This window comes from Haliotis rufescens, unplaced genomic scaffold, assembly GCF_023055435.1.
Source record: "Haliotis rufescens isolate VD_foot unplaced genomic scaffold, xgHalRufe1.0.p SCAF_13, whole genome shotgun sequence".
Lineage (NCBI taxonomy): Eukaryota > Metazoa > Mollusca > Gastropoda > Lepetellida > Haliotidae > Haliotis > Haliotis rufescens.
The window spans coordinates 12368999-12384478 of record NW_025963813.1 but is presented as its reverse complement, the minus strand read 5'-3'; the positions used below and the strand labels follow the sequence as shown (position 1 = coordinate 12384478).

At 39.8% G+C, this 15480-nt stretch overlaps 37 non-coding genes across 37 annotated transcripts; all 37 read right to left on the bottom strand.

The window, feature by feature from the left end:
* Nucleotides 1-24: 24 nt before the first annotated feature.
* Trnar-ucu lies at nt 25-97 on the bottom strand. Its single transcript has one exon. It is a non-coding gene; the product is annotated as a tRNA-Arg (tRNA).
* A 254-nt stretch (nt 98-351) lies between these two features.
* Trnar-ucu lies at nt 352-424 on the bottom strand. The gene has a single exon. It is a non-coding gene; the product is annotated as a tRNA-Arg (tRNA).
* A 260-nt stretch (nt 425-684) lies between these two features.
* Trnar-ucu lies at nt 685-757 on the bottom strand. Its single transcript has one exon. It is a non-coding gene; the product is annotated as a tRNA-Arg (tRNA).
* A 255-nt stretch (nt 758-1012) lies between these two features.
* Trnar-ucu lies at nt 1013-1085 on the bottom strand. Its single transcript has one exon. It is a non-coding gene; the product is annotated as a tRNA-Arg (tRNA).
* A 254-nt stretch (nt 1086-1339) lies between these two features.
* Nucleotides 1340-1412, bottom strand: Trnar-ucu. Its single transcript has one exon. It is a non-coding gene; the product is annotated as a tRNA-Arg (tRNA).
* Nucleotides 1413-1668: 256 nt separating this feature from the next.
* Nucleotides 1669-1741, bottom strand: Trnar-ucu. Its single transcript has one exon. It is a non-coding gene; the product is annotated as a tRNA-Arg (tRNA).
* Nucleotides 1742-1995: 254 nt separating this feature from the next.
* On the bottom strand, nt 1996-2068 carry Trnar-ucu. Its single transcript has one exon. It is a non-coding gene; the product is annotated as a tRNA-Arg (tRNA).
* Nucleotides 2069-2324: 256 nt separating this feature from the next.
* Trnar-ucu lies at nt 2325-2397 on the bottom strand. The gene has a single exon. It is a non-coding gene; the product is annotated as a tRNA-Arg (tRNA).
* Nucleotides 2398-2652: 255 nt separating this feature from the next.
* On the bottom strand, nt 2653-2725 carry Trnar-ucu. The gene has a single exon. It is a non-coding gene; the product is annotated as a tRNA-Arg (tRNA).
* A 254-nt stretch (nt 2726-2979) lies between these two features.
* Trnar-ucu lies at nt 2980-3052 on the bottom strand. Its single transcript has one exon. It is a non-coding gene; the product is annotated as a tRNA-Arg (tRNA).
* Nucleotides 3053-3306: 254 nt separating this feature from the next.
* On the bottom strand, nt 3307-3379 carry Trnar-ucu. Its single transcript has one exon. It is a non-coding gene; the product is annotated as a tRNA-Arg (tRNA).
* A 260-nt stretch (nt 3380-3639) lies between these two features.
* Trnar-ucu lies at nt 3640-3712 on the bottom strand. Its single transcript has one exon. It is a non-coding gene; the product is annotated as a tRNA-Arg (tRNA).
* Nucleotides 3713-3966: 254 nt separating this feature from the next.
* Trnar-ucu lies at nt 3967-4039 on the bottom strand. The gene has a single exon. It is a non-coding gene; the product is annotated as a tRNA-Arg (tRNA).
* Nucleotides 4040-4299: 260 nt separating this feature from the next.
* Trnar-ucu lies at nt 4300-4372 on the bottom strand. Its single transcript has one exon. It is a non-coding gene; the product is annotated as a tRNA-Arg (tRNA).
* A 254-nt stretch (nt 4373-4626) lies between these two features.
* On the bottom strand, nt 4627-4699 carry Trnar-ucu. The gene has a single exon. It is a non-coding gene; the product is annotated as a tRNA-Arg (tRNA).
* A 256-nt stretch (nt 4700-4955) lies between these two features.
* On the bottom strand, nt 4956-5028 carry Trnar-ucu. Its single transcript has one exon. It is a non-coding gene; the product is annotated as a tRNA-Arg (tRNA).
* Nucleotides 5029-5289: 261 nt separating this feature from the next.
* Nucleotides 5290-5362, bottom strand: Trnar-ucu. Its single transcript has one exon. It is a non-coding gene; the product is annotated as a tRNA-Arg (tRNA).
* Nucleotides 5363-5618: 256 nt separating this feature from the next.
* On the bottom strand, nt 5619-5691 carry Trnar-ucu. The gene has a single exon. It is a non-coding gene; the product is annotated as a tRNA-Arg (tRNA).
* Nucleotides 5692-5945: 254 nt separating this feature from the next.
* On the bottom strand, nt 5946-6018 carry Trnar-ucu. Its single transcript has one exon. It is a non-coding gene; the product is annotated as a tRNA-Arg (tRNA).
* A 256-nt stretch (nt 6019-6274) lies between these two features.
* On the bottom strand, nt 6275-6347 carry Trnar-ucu. The gene has a single exon. It is a non-coding gene; the product is annotated as a tRNA-Arg (tRNA).
* A 260-nt stretch (nt 6348-6607) lies between these two features.
* Nucleotides 6608-6680, bottom strand: Trnar-ucu. The gene has a single exon. It is a non-coding gene; the product is annotated as a tRNA-Arg (tRNA).
* A 255-nt stretch (nt 6681-6935) lies between these two features.
* Trnar-ucu lies at nt 6936-7008 on the bottom strand. The gene has a single exon. It is a non-coding gene; the product is annotated as a tRNA-Arg (tRNA).
* A 260-nt stretch (nt 7009-7268) lies between these two features.
* Nucleotides 7269-7341, bottom strand: Trnar-ucu. Its single transcript has one exon. It is a non-coding gene; the product is annotated as a tRNA-Arg (tRNA).
* Nucleotides 7342-7596: 255 nt separating this feature from the next.
* On the bottom strand, nt 7597-7669 carry Trnar-ucu. The gene has a single exon. It is a non-coding gene; the product is annotated as a tRNA-Arg (tRNA).
* Nucleotides 7670-7924: 255 nt separating this feature from the next.
* Trnar-ucu lies at nt 7925-7997 on the bottom strand. Its single transcript has one exon. It is a non-coding gene; the product is annotated as a tRNA-Arg (tRNA).
* A 256-nt stretch (nt 7998-8253) lies between these two features.
* Nucleotides 8254-8326, bottom strand: Trnar-ucu. The gene has a single exon. It is a non-coding gene; the product is annotated as a tRNA-Arg (tRNA).
* A 254-nt stretch (nt 8327-8580) lies between these two features.
* Trnar-ucu lies at nt 8581-8653 on the bottom strand. Its single transcript has one exon. It is a non-coding gene; the product is annotated as a tRNA-Arg (tRNA).
* A 256-nt stretch (nt 8654-8909) lies between these two features.
* On the bottom strand, nt 8910-8982 carry Trnar-ucu. Its single transcript has one exon. It is a non-coding gene; the product is annotated as a tRNA-Arg (tRNA).
* Nucleotides 8983-9236: 254 nt separating this feature from the next.
* On the bottom strand, nt 9237-9309 carry Trnar-ucu. Its single transcript has one exon. It is a non-coding gene; the product is annotated as a tRNA-Arg (tRNA).
* A 256-nt stretch (nt 9310-9565) lies between these two features.
* On the bottom strand, nt 9566-9638 carry Trnar-ucu. The gene has a single exon. It is a non-coding gene; the product is annotated as a tRNA-Arg (tRNA).
* Nucleotides 9639-9894: 256 nt separating this feature from the next.
* Trnar-ucu lies at nt 9895-9967 on the bottom strand. Its single transcript has one exon. It is a non-coding gene; the product is annotated as a tRNA-Arg (tRNA).
* A 254-nt stretch (nt 9968-10221) lies between these two features.
* Trnar-ucu lies at nt 10222-10294 on the bottom strand. The gene has a single exon. It is a non-coding gene; the product is annotated as a tRNA-Arg (tRNA).
* Nucleotides 10295-10550: 256 nt separating this feature from the next.
* Trnar-ucu lies at nt 10551-10623 on the bottom strand. Its single transcript has one exon. It is a non-coding gene; the product is annotated as a tRNA-Arg (tRNA).
* A 260-nt stretch (nt 10624-10883) lies between these two features.
* On the bottom strand, nt 10884-10956 carry Trnar-ucu. Its single transcript has one exon. It is a non-coding gene; the product is annotated as a tRNA-Arg (tRNA).
* A 255-nt stretch (nt 10957-11211) lies between these two features.
* Trnar-ucu lies at nt 11212-11284 on the bottom strand. The gene has a single exon. It is a non-coding gene; the product is annotated as a tRNA-Arg (tRNA).
* Nucleotides 11285-11544: 260 nt separating this feature from the next.
* On the bottom strand, nt 11545-11617 carry Trnar-ucu. Its single transcript has one exon. It is a non-coding gene; the product is annotated as a tRNA-Arg (tRNA).
* A 254-nt stretch (nt 11618-11871) lies between these two features.
* On the bottom strand, nt 11872-11944 carry Trnar-ucu. The gene has a single exon. It is a non-coding gene; the product is annotated as a tRNA-Arg (tRNA).
* Nucleotides 11945-15480: the final 3536 nt, after the last annotated feature.

Here is a 15480-nt window from a genome sequence, read left to right as displayed (position 1 = left end):
AATAAAAAATAAAAATGATTGTTGCATCCCTGGTGGGATTCGAACCCACGGCCTCTGGATTAGAAGTCCAGCGCGCTATCCCCTGCGCTACAGGGACCTGGCAATAGGAAGCCTACTTTTATGAAAAGATCCAGCATACCATACATCTTTCACAATCATTTGGGTAAAAAACAAAAAACAAACCCAAGTGGATAGCGAAATGGAATTGATTCTGCAATGGACGTGGTAGACACTGACATGCCTCGTGCTCTTTCTGTGTTTATGATGACATTAAAATGAAGAAAGTTGCCTCACGATATGATGGTAGTTGGTAAAGAAGTATGTTAAAAATTAAAATTAAAATGATTGTTGCATCCCTGGTGGGATTCGAACCCACGGCCTCTGGATTAGAAGTCCAGCGCGCTATCCGCTGCGCTACAGGGACCTGGCATGAAGAAGCCTACTTTTATGAAAAGATCCAGCATACCATACATCTTTCACAATCATTTGGGTAAAAAAAGAAAACCAATCCCAAGTGGTACTTATAGCGAAATGGAATTGATTCTGCAATGGATGTGGTAGACACTGACATGCCTCGTGCTCTTTCTGTGTTTATGATGACATTAAAATAAAGAAAGTTGCCTCACGATATGATTGTAGTTGGTAAAGAAGTATGTTAAAAAATTAAAATTAAAATGATAGTTGCATCCCTGGTGGGATTCGAACCCGCGGCCTCTGGATTAGAAGTCCAGCGCGCTATCCGCTGCGCTACAGGGACCTGGCAATAGGAAGCCTACTTTTATGAAAAGATCCAGCATACCATACATCTTTCACAATCATTTGGGTAAAAAACAAAAAACAAACCCGAGTGGATAGCGAAATGGAATTGATTCTGCAATGAACGTGGTAGACACTGACATGCCTCGTGCTCTTTCTGTGTTTATGATGACATTAAAATGAAGAAAGTTGCCTCACGATATGATTGTAGTTGGTAAAGAAGTATGTTAAAAAATTAAAATTAAAATGATTGTTGCATCCCTGGTGGGATTCGAACCCACGGCCTCTGGATTAGAAGTCCAGCGCGCTATCCCCTGCGCTACAGGGACCTGGCAATAGGAAGCCTACTTTTATGAAAAGATCCAGCATACCATACATCTTTCACAATCATTTGGGTAAAAAACAAAAAACAAACCCAAGTGGATAGCGAAATGGAATTGATTCTGCAATGGACGTGGTAGACACTGACATGCCTCGTGCTCTTTCTGTGTTTATGATGACATTAAAATGAAGAAAGTTGCCTCACGATATGATGGTAGTTGGTAAAGAAGTATGTTAAAAATTAAAATTAAAATGATTGTTGCATCCCTGGTGGGATTCGAAACCACGGCCTCTGGATTAGAAGTCCAGCGCGCTATCCCCTGCGCTACAGGGACCTAGCATTAAGAAGCCTACTTTTATGAAAAGATCCAGCATACCATACATCTTTCACAATCATTTGGGTAAAAAAAACCTACTAAAACCCGAGTGGATAGCGAAATGGAATTGATTCTGCAATGGATGTGGTATACACTGACATGCATCGTGCTTTTTCTGTGTTTATGATGACATTTAAATAAAGAAAGTTGCCTCACGATATGATGGTAGTTGGTAAAGAAGTATGTTAAAAAATTAAAAGTAAAATGATTGTTGCATCCCTGGTGGGATTCGAACCCACGGCCTCTGGATTAGAAGTCCAGCGCGCTATCCCCTGCGCTACAGGGACCTGGCATTAAGAAGCCTACTTTTATGAAAAGATCCAGCATACCATACATCTTTCACAACCATTTGGGTAAAAAAAACCCACTAAAACCCGAGTGGATAGCGAAATGGAATTGATTCTGCAATGGACGTGGTAGACACTGACATGCCTCGTGCTCTTTCTGTGTTTATGATGACATTAAAATGAAGAAAGTTGCCTCACGATATGATGGTTGTTGGTATAGAGGTGTGTTAAAAATTAAAATTAAAATGATGTTGCATCCCTGGTGGGATTCGAACCCACGGCCTCTGGATTAGAAGTCCAGCGCGCTATCCCCTGCGCTACAGGGACCTGGCATTAAGAAGCCTACTTTTATGAAAAGATCCAGCATACCATACATCTTTCACAATCATTTGGGTAAAAAAAACCCACTAAAACCCGAGTGGATAGCGAAATGGAATTGATTCTGCAATGGACGTGGTAGACACTGACATGCCCCGTGCTCTTTCTGTGTTTATGATGACATTAAAATAAAGAAAGTTGCCTCACGATATGATGGTAGTTGGTAAAGAAGTATGTTAAAAAAATAAAATTAAAATGATTGTTGCATCCCTGGTGGGATTCGAACCCACGGCCTCTGGATTAGAAGTCCAGCGCGCTATCCCCTGCGCTACAGGGACCTGGCTAAGCCTACTTTTATGAAAAGATCCAGCATACCATACATCTTTCACAATCATCTGGGTAAAAAAACAAAACCAAACCCAAGTGAAACTTATAGCGAAATGGAATTGATTCTGCAATGGATGTTGTAGACACTGACATGCATCGTGCTCTTTCTGTTTTTATGATGACATTAAAATGAAGAATGTGGCCTCACGATATGATTGTAGTTGGTAAAGAAGTATGTTAAAAAATAAAAATAAAAATGATTGTTGCATCCCTAGTGGAATTCGAACCCACGGCCTCTGGATTAGAAGTCCAGCGCGCTATCCGCTGCGCTACAGGGACCTGGCAATAGGAAGCCTACTTTTATGAAAAGATCCGGCATACCATACATCTTTAACAATCATTTGGGTAAAAAACAAAAAACAAACCCAAGTGGATAGCGAAATGGAATTGATTCTGCAATGGACGTGGTAGACACTGACATGCCTCGTGCTCTTTCTGTGTTTATGATGACATTAAAATGAAGAAAGTTGCCTCACGATATGATGTTATTTGGTAAAGAAGTATGTTAAAAATTAAAATTAAAATGATTGTTGCATCCCTGGTGGGATTCGAACCCACGGCCTCTGGATTAGAAGTCCAGCGCGCTATCCCCTGCGCTACAGGGACCTGGCATTAAGAAGCCTACTTTTATGAAAAGATCCAGCATACCATACATCTTTCACAATCATTTGGGTAAAAAACAAAAAACAAACCCGAGTGGATAGCGAAATGGAATTGATTCTGCAATGGACGTGGTAGACACTGACATGCCTCGTGCTCTTTCTGTGTTTATGATGACATTAAAATGAAGAAAGTTGCCTCACGATATGATGGTAGTTGGTAAAGAAGTATGTTAAAAATTAAAATTAAAATGATTGTTGCATCCCTGGTGGGATTCGAACCCACGGCCTCTGGATTAGAAGTCCAGCGCGCTATCCGCTGCGCTACAGGGACCTGGCATGAAGAAGCCTACTTTTATGAAAAGATCCAGCATACCATACATCTTTCACAATCATTTGGGTAAAAAAAGAAAACCAATCCCAAGTGGTACTTATAGCGAAATGGAATTGATTCTGCAATGGATGTGGTAGACACTGACATGCCTCGTGCTCTTTCTGTGTTTATGATGACATTAAAATAAAGAAAGTTGCCTCACGATATGATTGTAGTTGGTAAAGAAGTATGTTAAAAAATTAAAATTAAAATGATAGTTGCATCCCTGGTGGGATTCGAACCCACGGCCTCTGGATTAGAAGTCCAGCGCGCTATCCCCTGCGCTACAGGGACCTGGCAATAGGAAGCCTACTTTTATGAAAAGATCCAGCATACCATACATCTTTCACAATCATTTGGGTAAAAAACAAAAAACAAACCCAAGTGGATAGCGAAATGGAATTGATTCTGCAATGGACGTGGTAGACACTGACATGCCTCGTGCTCTTTCTGTGTTTATGATGACATTAAAATGAAGAAAGTTGCCTCACGATATGATGGTAGTTGGTAAAGAAGTATGTTAAAAATTAAAATTAAAATGATTGTTGCATCCCTGGTGGGATTCGAACCCACGGCCTCTGGATTAGAAGTCCAGCGCGCTATCCGCTGCGCTACAGGGACCTGGCATGAAGAAGCCTACTTTTATGAAAAGATCCAGCATACCATACATCTTTCACAATCATTTGGGTAAAAAAAGAAAACCAATCCCAAGTGGTACTTATAGCGAAATGGAATTGATTCTGCAATGGATGTGGTAGACACTGACATGCCTCGTGCTCTTTCTGTGTTTATGATGACATTAAAATAAAGAAAGTTGCCTCACGATATGATGGTAGTTGGTAAAGAAGTATGTTAAAAAATTAAAATTAAAATGATAGTTGCATCCCTGGTGGGATTCGAACCCACGGCCTCTGGATTAGAAGTCCAGCGCGCTATCCCCTGCGCTACAGGGACCTGGCAATAGGAAGCCTACTTTTATGAAAAGATCCAGCATACCATACATCTTTCACAATCATTTGGGTAAAAAACAAAAAACAAACCCAAGTGGATAGCGAAATGGAATTGATTCTGCAATGGACGTGGTAGACACTGACATGCCTCGTGCTCTTTCTGTGTTTATGATGACATTAAAATGAAGAAAGTTGCCTCACGATATGATGGTAGTTGGTAAAGAAGTATGTTAAAAATTAAAATTAAAATGATTGTTGCATCCCTGGTGGGATTCGAACCCACGGCCTCTGGATTAGAAGTCCAGCGCGCTATCCCCTGCGCTACAGGGACCTGGCATTAAGAAGCCTACTTTTATGAAAAGATCCAGCATACCATACATCTTTCACAAACATTTGGGTAAAAAAAACCCACTAAAACCCGAGTGGATAGCGAAATGGAATTGATTCTGCAATGGATGTGGTATACACTGACATGCCTCGTGCTTTTTCTGTGTTTATGATGACATTAAAATAAAGAAAGTTGCCTCACGATATGATGGTAGTTGGTAAAGAAGTATGTTAAAAAATTAAAAGTAAAATGATTGTTGCATCCCTGGTGGGATTCGAACCCACGGCCTCTGGATTAGAAGTCCAGCGCGCTATCCCCTGCGCTACAGGGACCTGGCATCAAGAAGCCTACTTTTATGAAAAGATCCAGCATACCATACATCTTTCACAATCATTTGGGTAAAAAAAACAAAAAAAACCCCAAGTGGTACTTATAGCGAAATGGAATTGATTCTGCAATGGATGTGGTAGACACTGACATGCCTCGTGCTCTTTCTGTGTTTATGATGACATTAAAATGAAGAATGTGGCCTCACGATATGATTGTAGTTGGTAAAGAAGTATGTTAAAAAATAAAAATTAAAATGATTGTTGCATCCCTGGTGGGATTCGAACCCACGGCCTCTGGATTAGAAGTCCAGCGCGCTATCCCCTGCGCTACAGGGACCTGGCATGAAGAAGCCTACTTTTATGAAAAGATCCAGCATACCATACATCTTTCACAATCATTTGGGTAAAAAAAACCCACTAAAACCCGAGTGGATAGCGAAATGGAATTGATTCTGCAATGGACGTGGTAGACACTGACATGCCCCGTGCTCTTTCTGTGTTTATGATGACATTAAAATAAAGAAAGTTGCCTCACGATATGATGGTAGTTGGTAAAGAAGTATGTTAAAAAAATAAAATTAAAATGATTGTTGCATCCCTGGTGGGATTCGAACCCACGGCCTCTGGATTAGAAGTCCAGCGCGCTATCCCCTGCGCTACAGGGACCTGGCAATAGGAAGCCTACTTTTATGAAAAGATCCGGCATACCATACATCTTTCACAATCATCTGGGTAAAAAACAAAAAACAAACCCAAGTGGATAGCGTAATGGAATTGATTCTGCAATGGACGTGGTAGACACTGACATGCCTCGTGCTCTTTCTGTGTTTATGATGACATTAAAATGAAGAAAGTTGCCTCACGATATGATGGTAGTTGGTAAAGAGGTGTGTTAAAAATTAAAATTAAAATGATTGTTGCATCCCTGGTGGGATTCGAACCCACGGCCTCTGGATTAGAAGTCCAGCGCGCTATCCCCTGCGCTACAGGGACCTGGCATTAAGAAGCCTACTTTTATGAAAAGATCCAGCATACCATACATCTTTCACAATCATTTGGGTAAAAAAAACCCACTAAAACCCGAGTGGATAGCGAAATGGAATTGATTCTGCAATGGACGTGGTAGACACTGACATGCTCCGTGCTCTTTCTGTGTTTATGATGACATTAAAATAAAGAAAGTTGCCTCACGATATGATGGTAGTTGGTAAATAAGTATGTTAAAAAAATAAAATTAAAATGATTGTTGCATCCCTGGTGGGATTCGAACCCACGGCCTCTGGATTAGAAGTCCAGCGCGCTATCCGCTGCGCTACAGGGACCTGGCATGAAGAAGCCTACTTTTATGAAAAGATCCAGCATACCATACATCTTTCACAATCATCTGGGTAAAAAAAGAAAACCAATCCCAAGTGGTACTTATAGCGAAATGGAATTGATTCTGCAATGGATGTGGTAGACACTGACATGCCTCGTGCTCTTTCTGTGTTTATGATGACATTAAAATGAAGAATGTGGCCTCACGATATGATTGTAGTTGGTAAAGAAGTGTGTTAAAAAATTAAAATTAAAATGATTGTTGCATCCCTGGTGGGATTCGAACCCACGGCCTCTGGATTAGAAGTCCAGCGCGCTATCCGCTGCGCTACAGGGACCTGGCAATAGGAAGCCTACTTTTATGAAAAGATCCGGCATACCATACATCTTTCACAATCATTTGGGTAAAAAACAAAAAACAAACCCAAGTGGATAGCGAAATGGAATTGATTCTGCAATGGACGTGGTAGACACTGACATGCCTCGTGCTCTTTCTGTGTTTATGATGACATTAAAATAAAGAAAGTTGCCTCACGATATGATGGTAGTTGGTAAATAAGTATGTTAAAAAAATAAAATTAAAATGATTGTTGCATCCCTGGTGGGATTCGAACCCACGGCCTCTGGATTAGAAGTCCAGCGCGCTATCCGCTGCGCTACAGGGACCTGGCATGAAGAAGCCTACTTTTATGAAAAGATCCAGCATACCATACATCTTTCACAATCATCTGGGTAAAAAAAGAAAACCAATCCCAAGTGGTACTTATAGCGAAATGGAATTGATTCTGCAATGGATGTGGTAGACACTGACATGCCTCGTGCTCTTTCTGTGTTTATGATGACATTAAAATGAAGAATGTGGCCTCACGATATGATTGTAGTTGGTAAAGAAGTGTGTTAAAAAATTAAAATTAAAATGATTGTTGCATCCCTGGTGGGATTCGAACCCACGGCCTCTGGATTAGAAGTCCAGCGCGCTATCCGCTGCGCTACAGGGACCTGGCAATAGGAACCCTACTTTTATGAAAAGATCCAGCATACCATACATCTTTCACAATCATTTGGGTAAAAAACAAAAAACAAACCCGAGTGGATAGCGAAATGGAATTGATTCTGCAATGGATGTGGTAGACACTGACATGCCTCGTGCTCTTTCTGTGTTTATGATGACATTAAAATGAAGAATGTGGCCTCACGATATGATGGTAGTTGGTAAAGATGTATGTTAAAAAATTAAAATTAAAATGATTGTTGCATCCCTGGTGGGATTCGAACCCACGACCTCTGGATTAGAAGTCCAGCGCGCTATCCCCTGCGCTACAGGGACCTGGCATTAAGAAGCCTACTTTTATGAAAAGATCCAGCATACCATACATCTTTCACAACCATTTGGGTAAAAAAAACCCACTAAAACCCGAGTGGATAGCGAAATGGAATTGATTCTGCAATGGACGTGGTAGACACTGACATGCCTCGTGCTCTTTCTGTGTTTATGATGACATTAAAATGAAGAAAGTTGCCTCACGATATGATGGTAGTTGGTATAGAGGTGTGTTAAAAATTAAAATTAAAATGATTGTTGCATCCCTGGTGGGATTCGAACCCACGGCCTCTGGATTAGAAGTCCAGCGCGCTATCCCCTGCGCTACAGGGACCTGGCATTAAGAAGCCTACTTTTATGAAAAGATCCAGCATACCATACATCTTTCACAATCATTTGTGTAAAAAAAACCCACTAAAACCCGAGTGGATAGCGAAATGGAATTGATTCTGCAATGGACGTGGTAGACACTGACATGCCCCGTGCTCTTTCTGTGTTTATGATGACATTAAAATAAAGAAAGTTGCCTCACGATATGATGGTAGTTGGTAAAGAAGTATGTTAAAAAAATAAAATTAAAATGATTGTTGCATCCCTGGTGGGATTCGAACCCACGGCCTCTGGATTAGAAGTCCAGCGCGCTATCCGCTGCGCTACAGGGACCTGGCAATAGGAAGCCTACTTTTATGAAATGATCCGGCATACCATACATCTTTCACAATCATTTGGGTAAAAAACAAAAAACAAACCCGAGTGGATAGCGAAATGGAATTGATTCTGCAATGGACGTGGTAGACACTGACATGCCTCGTGCTCTTTCTGTGTTTATGATGACATTAAAATGAAGAAAGTTGCCTCACGATATGATGGTATTTGGTAAAGAAGTATGTTAAAAATTAAAATTAAAATGATTGTTGCATCCCTGGTGGGATTCGAACCCACGGCCTCTGGATTAGAAGTCCAGCGCGCTATCCCCTGCGCTACAGGGACCTGGCATTAAGAAGCCTACTTTTATGAAAAGATCCAGCATACCATACATCTTTCACAATCATTTGGGTAAAAAAAACCCACTAAAACCCGAGTGGATAGCGAAATAGAATTGATTCTGCAATGGATGTGGTAGACACTGACATGCCTCGTGCTTTTTCTGTGTTTATGATGACATTAAAATAAAGAAAGTTGCCTCACGATATGATGGTAGTTGGTAAAGAAGTATGTTAAAAAATTAAAAGTAAAATGATTGTTGCATCCCTGGTGGGATTCGAACCCACGGCCTCTGGATTAGAAGTCCAGCGCGCTATCCCCTGCGCTACAGGGACCTGGCATTAAGAAGCCTACTTTTATGAAAAGATCCAGCATACCATACATCTTTCACAATCATTTGGGTAAAAAACAAAAAACAAACCCAAGTGGATAGCGAAATGGAATTGATTCTGCAATGGACGTGGTAGACACTGACATGCCTCGTGCTCTTTCTGTGTTTATGATGACATTAAAATGAAGAAAGTTGCCTCACGATATGATGGTTGTTGGTAAAGAAGTATGTTAAAAATTAAAATTAAAATGGTTGTTGCATCACTGGTGGGATTCGAACCCACGGCCTCTGGATTAGAAGTCCAGCGCGCTTTCCCCTGCGCTACAGGGACCTGGCATTAAGAAGCCTATTTTTATGAAAAGATCCAGCATACCATACATCTTTCACAATCATTTGGGTAAAAAAAACCCACTAAAACCCGAGTGGATAGCGAAATGGAATTGATTCTGCAATGGACGTGGTAGACACTGACATGCCTCGTGCTCTTTCTGTGTTTATGATGACATTAAAATAAAGAAAGTTGCCTCACGATATGATGGTAGTTGGTAAAGAAGTATGTTAAAAAATTAAAATTAAAATGATTGTTGCATCCCTGGTGGGATTCGAACCCACGGCCTCTGGATTAGAAGTCCAGCGTGCTATCCGCTGCGCTACAGGGACCTGGCAATAGGAAGCCTACTTTTATGAAAAGATCCGGCATACCATACATCTTTCACAATCATCTGGGTAAAAAAAACCCACTAAAACCCGAGTGGATAGCGAAATGGAATTGATTCTGCAATGGACGTGGTAGACACTGACATGCCTCGTGCTCTTTCTGTGTTTATGATGACATTAAAATGAAGAATGTGGCCTCACGATATGATTGTAGTTGGTAAAGAAGTATGTTAAAAAATAAAAATAAAAATGATTGTTGCATCCCTGGTGGGATTCGAACCCACGGCCTCTGGATTAGAAGTCCAGCGCGCTATCCGCTGCGCTACAGGGACCTGGCAATAGGAAGCCTACTTTTATGAAAAGATCCGGCATACCATACATCTTTCACAATCATTTGGGTAAAAAACAAAAAACAAACCCAAGTGGATAGCGAAATGGAATTGATTCTGCAATGGATGTGGTAGACACTGACATGCCTCGTGCTCTTTCTGTGTTTATGATGACATTAAAATGAAGAAAGTTGCCTCACGATATGATGGTAGTTGGTAAAGAAGTATGTTAAAAATTAAAATTAAAATGATTGTTGCATCCCTGGTGGGATTCGAACCCACGGCCTCTGGATTAGAAGTCCAGCGCGCTATCCCCTGCGCTACAGGGACCTAGCATTAAGAAGCCTATTTTTATGAAAAGATCCAGCATACCATACATCTTTCACAATCATTTGGGTAAAAAAACAACACTAAAACCCGAGTGGATAGCGAAATGGAATTGATTCTGCAATGGACGTGGTAGACACTGACATGCCTCGTGCTCTTTCTGTGTTTATGATGACATTAAAATAAAGAAAGTTGCCTCACGATATGATGGTAGTTGGTAAAGAAGTATGTTAAAAAATTAAAATTAAAATGATTGTTGCATCCCTGGTGGGATTCGAACCCACGGCCTCTGGATTAGAAGTCCAGCGCGCTATCCCCTGCGCTACAGGGACCTGGCATTAAGAAGCCTACTTTTATGAAAAGATCCAACATACCATACATCTTTCACAATCATCTGGGTAAAAAAACAAAACCAAACCCAAGTTGTACTTATAGCGAAATGGAATTGATTCTGCAATGGATGTGGTAGACACTGACATGCCTCGTGCTCTTTCTGTGTTTATGATGACATTAAAATGAAGAATGTGGCCTCACGATATGATTGTAGTTGGTAAAGAAGTATGTTAAAAAATAAAAATAAAAATGATTGTTGCATCCCTGGTGGGATTCGAACCCACGGCCTCTGGATTAGAAGTCCAGCGCGCTATCCGCTGCGCTACAGGGACCTGGCATTAAGAAGCCTACTTTTATGAAAAGATCCGGCATACCATACATCTTTCACAATCATTTGGGTAAAAAACAAAAAACAAACCCAAGTGGATAGCGAAATGGAATTGATTCTGCAATGGACGTGGTAGACACTGACATGCCTCGTGCTCTTTCTGTGTTTATGATGACATTAAAATAAAGAAAGTTGCCTCACGATATGATGGTAGTTGGTAAAGAAGTATGTTAAAAAATTAAAATTAAAATGATTGTTGCATCCCTGGTGGGATTCGAACCCACGGCCTCTGGATTAGAAGTCCAGCGCGCTATCCCCTGCGCTACAGGGACCTGGCATTAAGAAGCCTACTTTTATGAAAAGATCCAACATACCATACATCTTTCACAATCATCTGGGTAAAAAAACAAAACCAAACCCAAGTGGTACTTATAGCGAAATGGAATTGATTCTGCAATGGATGTGGTAGACACTGACATGCCTCGTGCTCTTTCTGTGTTTATGATGACATTAAAATGAAGAATGTGGCCTCACGATATGATTGTAGTTGGTAAAGAAGTATGTTAAAAAATAAAAATAAAAATGATTGTTGCATCCCTGGTGGGATTCGAACCCACGGCCTCTGGATTAGAAGTCCAGCGCGCTATCCGCTGCGCTACAGGGACCTGGCATTAAGAAGCCTACTTTTATGAAAAGATCCGGCATACCATACATCTTTCACAATCATTTGGGTAAAAAACAAAAAACAAACCCAAGTGGATAGCGAAATGGAATTGATTCTGCAATGGACGTGGTAGACACTGACATGCCTCGTGCTCTTTCTGTGTTTATGATGACATTAAAATGAAGAAAGTTGCCTCACGATATGATGGTTGTTGGTGAAGAAGTATGTTAAAAATTAAAATTAAAATGATTGTTGCATCCCTGGTGGGATTCGAACCCACGGCCTCTGGATTAGAAGTCCAGCGCGCTATCCCCTGCGCTACAGGGACCTGGCATTAAGAAGGCTACTTTTATGAAAAGATCCAGCATACCATACATCTTTCACAATCATTTGGGTAAAAAAAAACCCACTAAAACCCAAGTGGATAGCGAAATGGAATTGATTCTGCAATGGACGTGGTAGACACTGACATGCCTCGTGCTCTTTCTGTGTTTATGATGACATTTAAATAAAGAAAGTTGCCTCACGATATGATGGTAGTTGGTAAAGAAGTATGTTAAAAAATTAAAATTAAAAGGATTGTTGCATCCCTGGTGGGATTCGAACCCACGGCCTCTGTATTAGAAGTCCAGCGCGCTTTTTTTTTCTTTTTTTTTTTTTCTTGATTAAATTTATTCACAGGAATATAATACAAACGCAGACAGTGCTGACACTGCCACCACAAAGATAAAAAGGGTATCACAGAAGTTGGGTGGCAGTGGTTAACATTTTAATTCTAAAGACAGAAATATGAGAAATAGATTTTTACATTTGATTATGTACACACAACTTTGTAATTGATTCATTTTTCAATAGTGAACAATCATTCAACTAAAATGACACTTTATGAAAGATTTGAAAAAAGCTTTCATGTGAAATGAAATAGTATAAGTAACTTTATAATTGAGCTAATCAAGAGGATGTTTCAAAAGAATGTCATTCCCATCTAACTCGATGAGGTCATTAGACATTATGTATTTTTGAATAAAGACATGCAATCTTTTCATTTTTGTGTAATGATATAAAAGAAATGTGAGATGTCTTTTTACCAAGGATTTGAAAAATGTGTTTATGTGAAAAGAGACTGTACCTAGGCTTATAACAACTCTTCTCTTAAATACTGCCAACCGATAAATTGATAACAGTATATCTAACAATGGTTTTGCCGACACACTTCTCTCAGGAAGAAACCCAAACAATAACCACAGCGAGAATTGTCCAAGAGTGAACCCAGTATCTTGACACACATCAGTGAGGATGTCAACAAATAGTGATTGTAAGAACGATAACTCTTTACAGAAGATGAACAAGTGCAGCACATCTTCTTTTTCATCTTGACAAACTGGACAAATATCTGTGTCTGTCAAACCAAATTGGCTGAGTCTGTCATATGTGTAAATAATGTTATGGGCAATCTTAAAATCTAGTTGTATACATTCGGCTGATTTGTCATTTTGATACACATTAACCCAAACATCTTTCCAGTTGATGTCAAGAGATATATTATTCCACCAATTCATGGCAACTGGTTTTTTTTAATATTTTGTTCTGAAAATTTCATAACAATATTTCACCGTAAACAGCTGCACTGATACATCTTCGTTCGCTACAGTACAAAGTATTTCTTTACAAGGAGGATTTATGACAACATCAGACAATATGATCTGTTTCCAATCTGTTGGAAGCGCATATAAAATAACAGCATAACAATTCTTGATTGTGGCCACATCAACATCAGGTATTGTTTCTTGTACAATTTCAACAATACTATCAGGTGACAAAAATTGTGGTACAACTTCATAGCAAATATCTTTTATGCAAGTGATTCCACCTTCAATGAATGATTTAAACAACAAAGTTTTGTTCATATACACAGTTAGAGGGTTGTTGAATAAAGGCTGACACATTATATCCGGTAAAGTGGTAGGTTTGCTTCTCTTACCACCACTGATGTCCTCCCAGGCAAGCAACAACTCAGCATAAAAAGGATTTACATGCAACATATCTTTTTTGTCAAACTTTAAACATAGTATGTTTGATTGTAATCCCATATTTAAATATTTTGAAAAGAAGAAAGACATAGTTGCTTTCCATAATGAGTCTAATTTACAATCTAAGAAAGCTTTTAGCAGTTTCAATCTTAAAGCATACTTTTTAAGGCACAAATTGGGTATATTTAAAACACCTTCTGTACATTTGCCCATGCATGTCACAGCTGCTATTTTTGGCTTTTTATTTACCCATAAGAATTTTGAAAACATTTTGGAAAAGGCTACTTCTACCCAGTGTGGCACTGGTAACACTGTAAAAGAGTACCATAATCTAGAGGCAATGAGGATGTTTAAAACCGTGGCTCTGCCCTGCAGTGTGAGTCGACGTTGAATCCATGAATTAAGTAGAGTTTGAATTTTATTTATCTTTTTCGTCCAATTTAGTGTCTCACAAGTGGCCAAGTCAGAGCCAAGATATATTCCCAGAAGTTCAACACAATCTTTTTTAACCTTCACGGGAAGACTAATGTTACATTTATTGAACTTGGCTTTACCAAGAAGTAACACCTCCGACTTTTGTAAATTGATCTTGGCTTGAGTTGCTTCGCAATAATATTTAATTGTTTCAAAAGTATTTTCCACTGACTGTGAGTTGCACACTGTAATAGTAGTGTCATCGGCATGTTGATATATTAAAGATGAAACATTGCCAATGTTGATGCCTTGAATAGATGGGTTATCTTTTATTAACAAATTTAATGGTTCAGAAATAAGCACAAACAGCATGGAACTCATCGGGTCCCCTTGCCTTACTCCACGGGATAGTTTGAAATATGGACTTAAATGCCCATTACACTTGACAGAACTTTTAATGTCTGTATACAAAATTCTAATCCAGGATATAAAATTATTCCCAAAATTGAATTTTTGTAAAATATCCAACAAGTAATTATGTGAAACTCTATCGAAAGCTTTCTCTTGATCTACTTTAATTAAAAATGCATCTTTATCTTCACTATCCACTATATCAACTACATCCCTGACCGAATGTAAATTGTGTGCAATGTCTCTACCTGGTACACAGCAGGATTGTTCAGGGGAGATAATATCTGACATGACAGACTTGAGTCTAAAAGACAATGTGCCTGATATTAATTTACAGTCAACATTGATCAGTGAAATAGGTCTGTAACATTTTAAATCTCTTATCACCTTATGACATTAAAATGAAGAATGTTGCCTCACGATATGATTGTAGTTGGTAAAGAGTGAGTGAGTTGGGTTTAACGCCGCTTTTTAACAGTATTCCAGTCATATCACGGCGTGTCAGCTTAATGTGGGAGGAAAGCCCGAAGTGATGCAGGTCTCAGATGTTTACCACTTCGGTGAAACCCACGAGCACGGGTATGGTGCTGACAAACCTAGAAACATAATCGGGGCGAACCGGGATTCAAACCCACGATCATAGGTTTCTGGCGTGCCCAAGGGACGTAACTCAGCACAGCGAATCGCGGCGCCTTAGACGACTGGGCCACCCGTGCCCCCAGTTGGTAAAGAAGTATGTTAAAAAATTAAAATTAAAATGATTGCTGCATCCCTGGTGGGATTCGAACCCACGGCCCCTGGAATAGAAGTCCAGCGCGCTTTTTCCTCCTTGATAAACCCAATAGAAATGGAGTTTTAGGAAAACTTTTAAAATGTCCTTCTCACTCATTGCAAGGTAACAAAAACAAACCCGAGTGGACAGCGAAATGGTATAAATGGTCGTGGTTGACATTAACAGTCGTCATGCTCTTTCTGTGTTGATGGATGTTGTCAATTAAAGCCCGTGAAG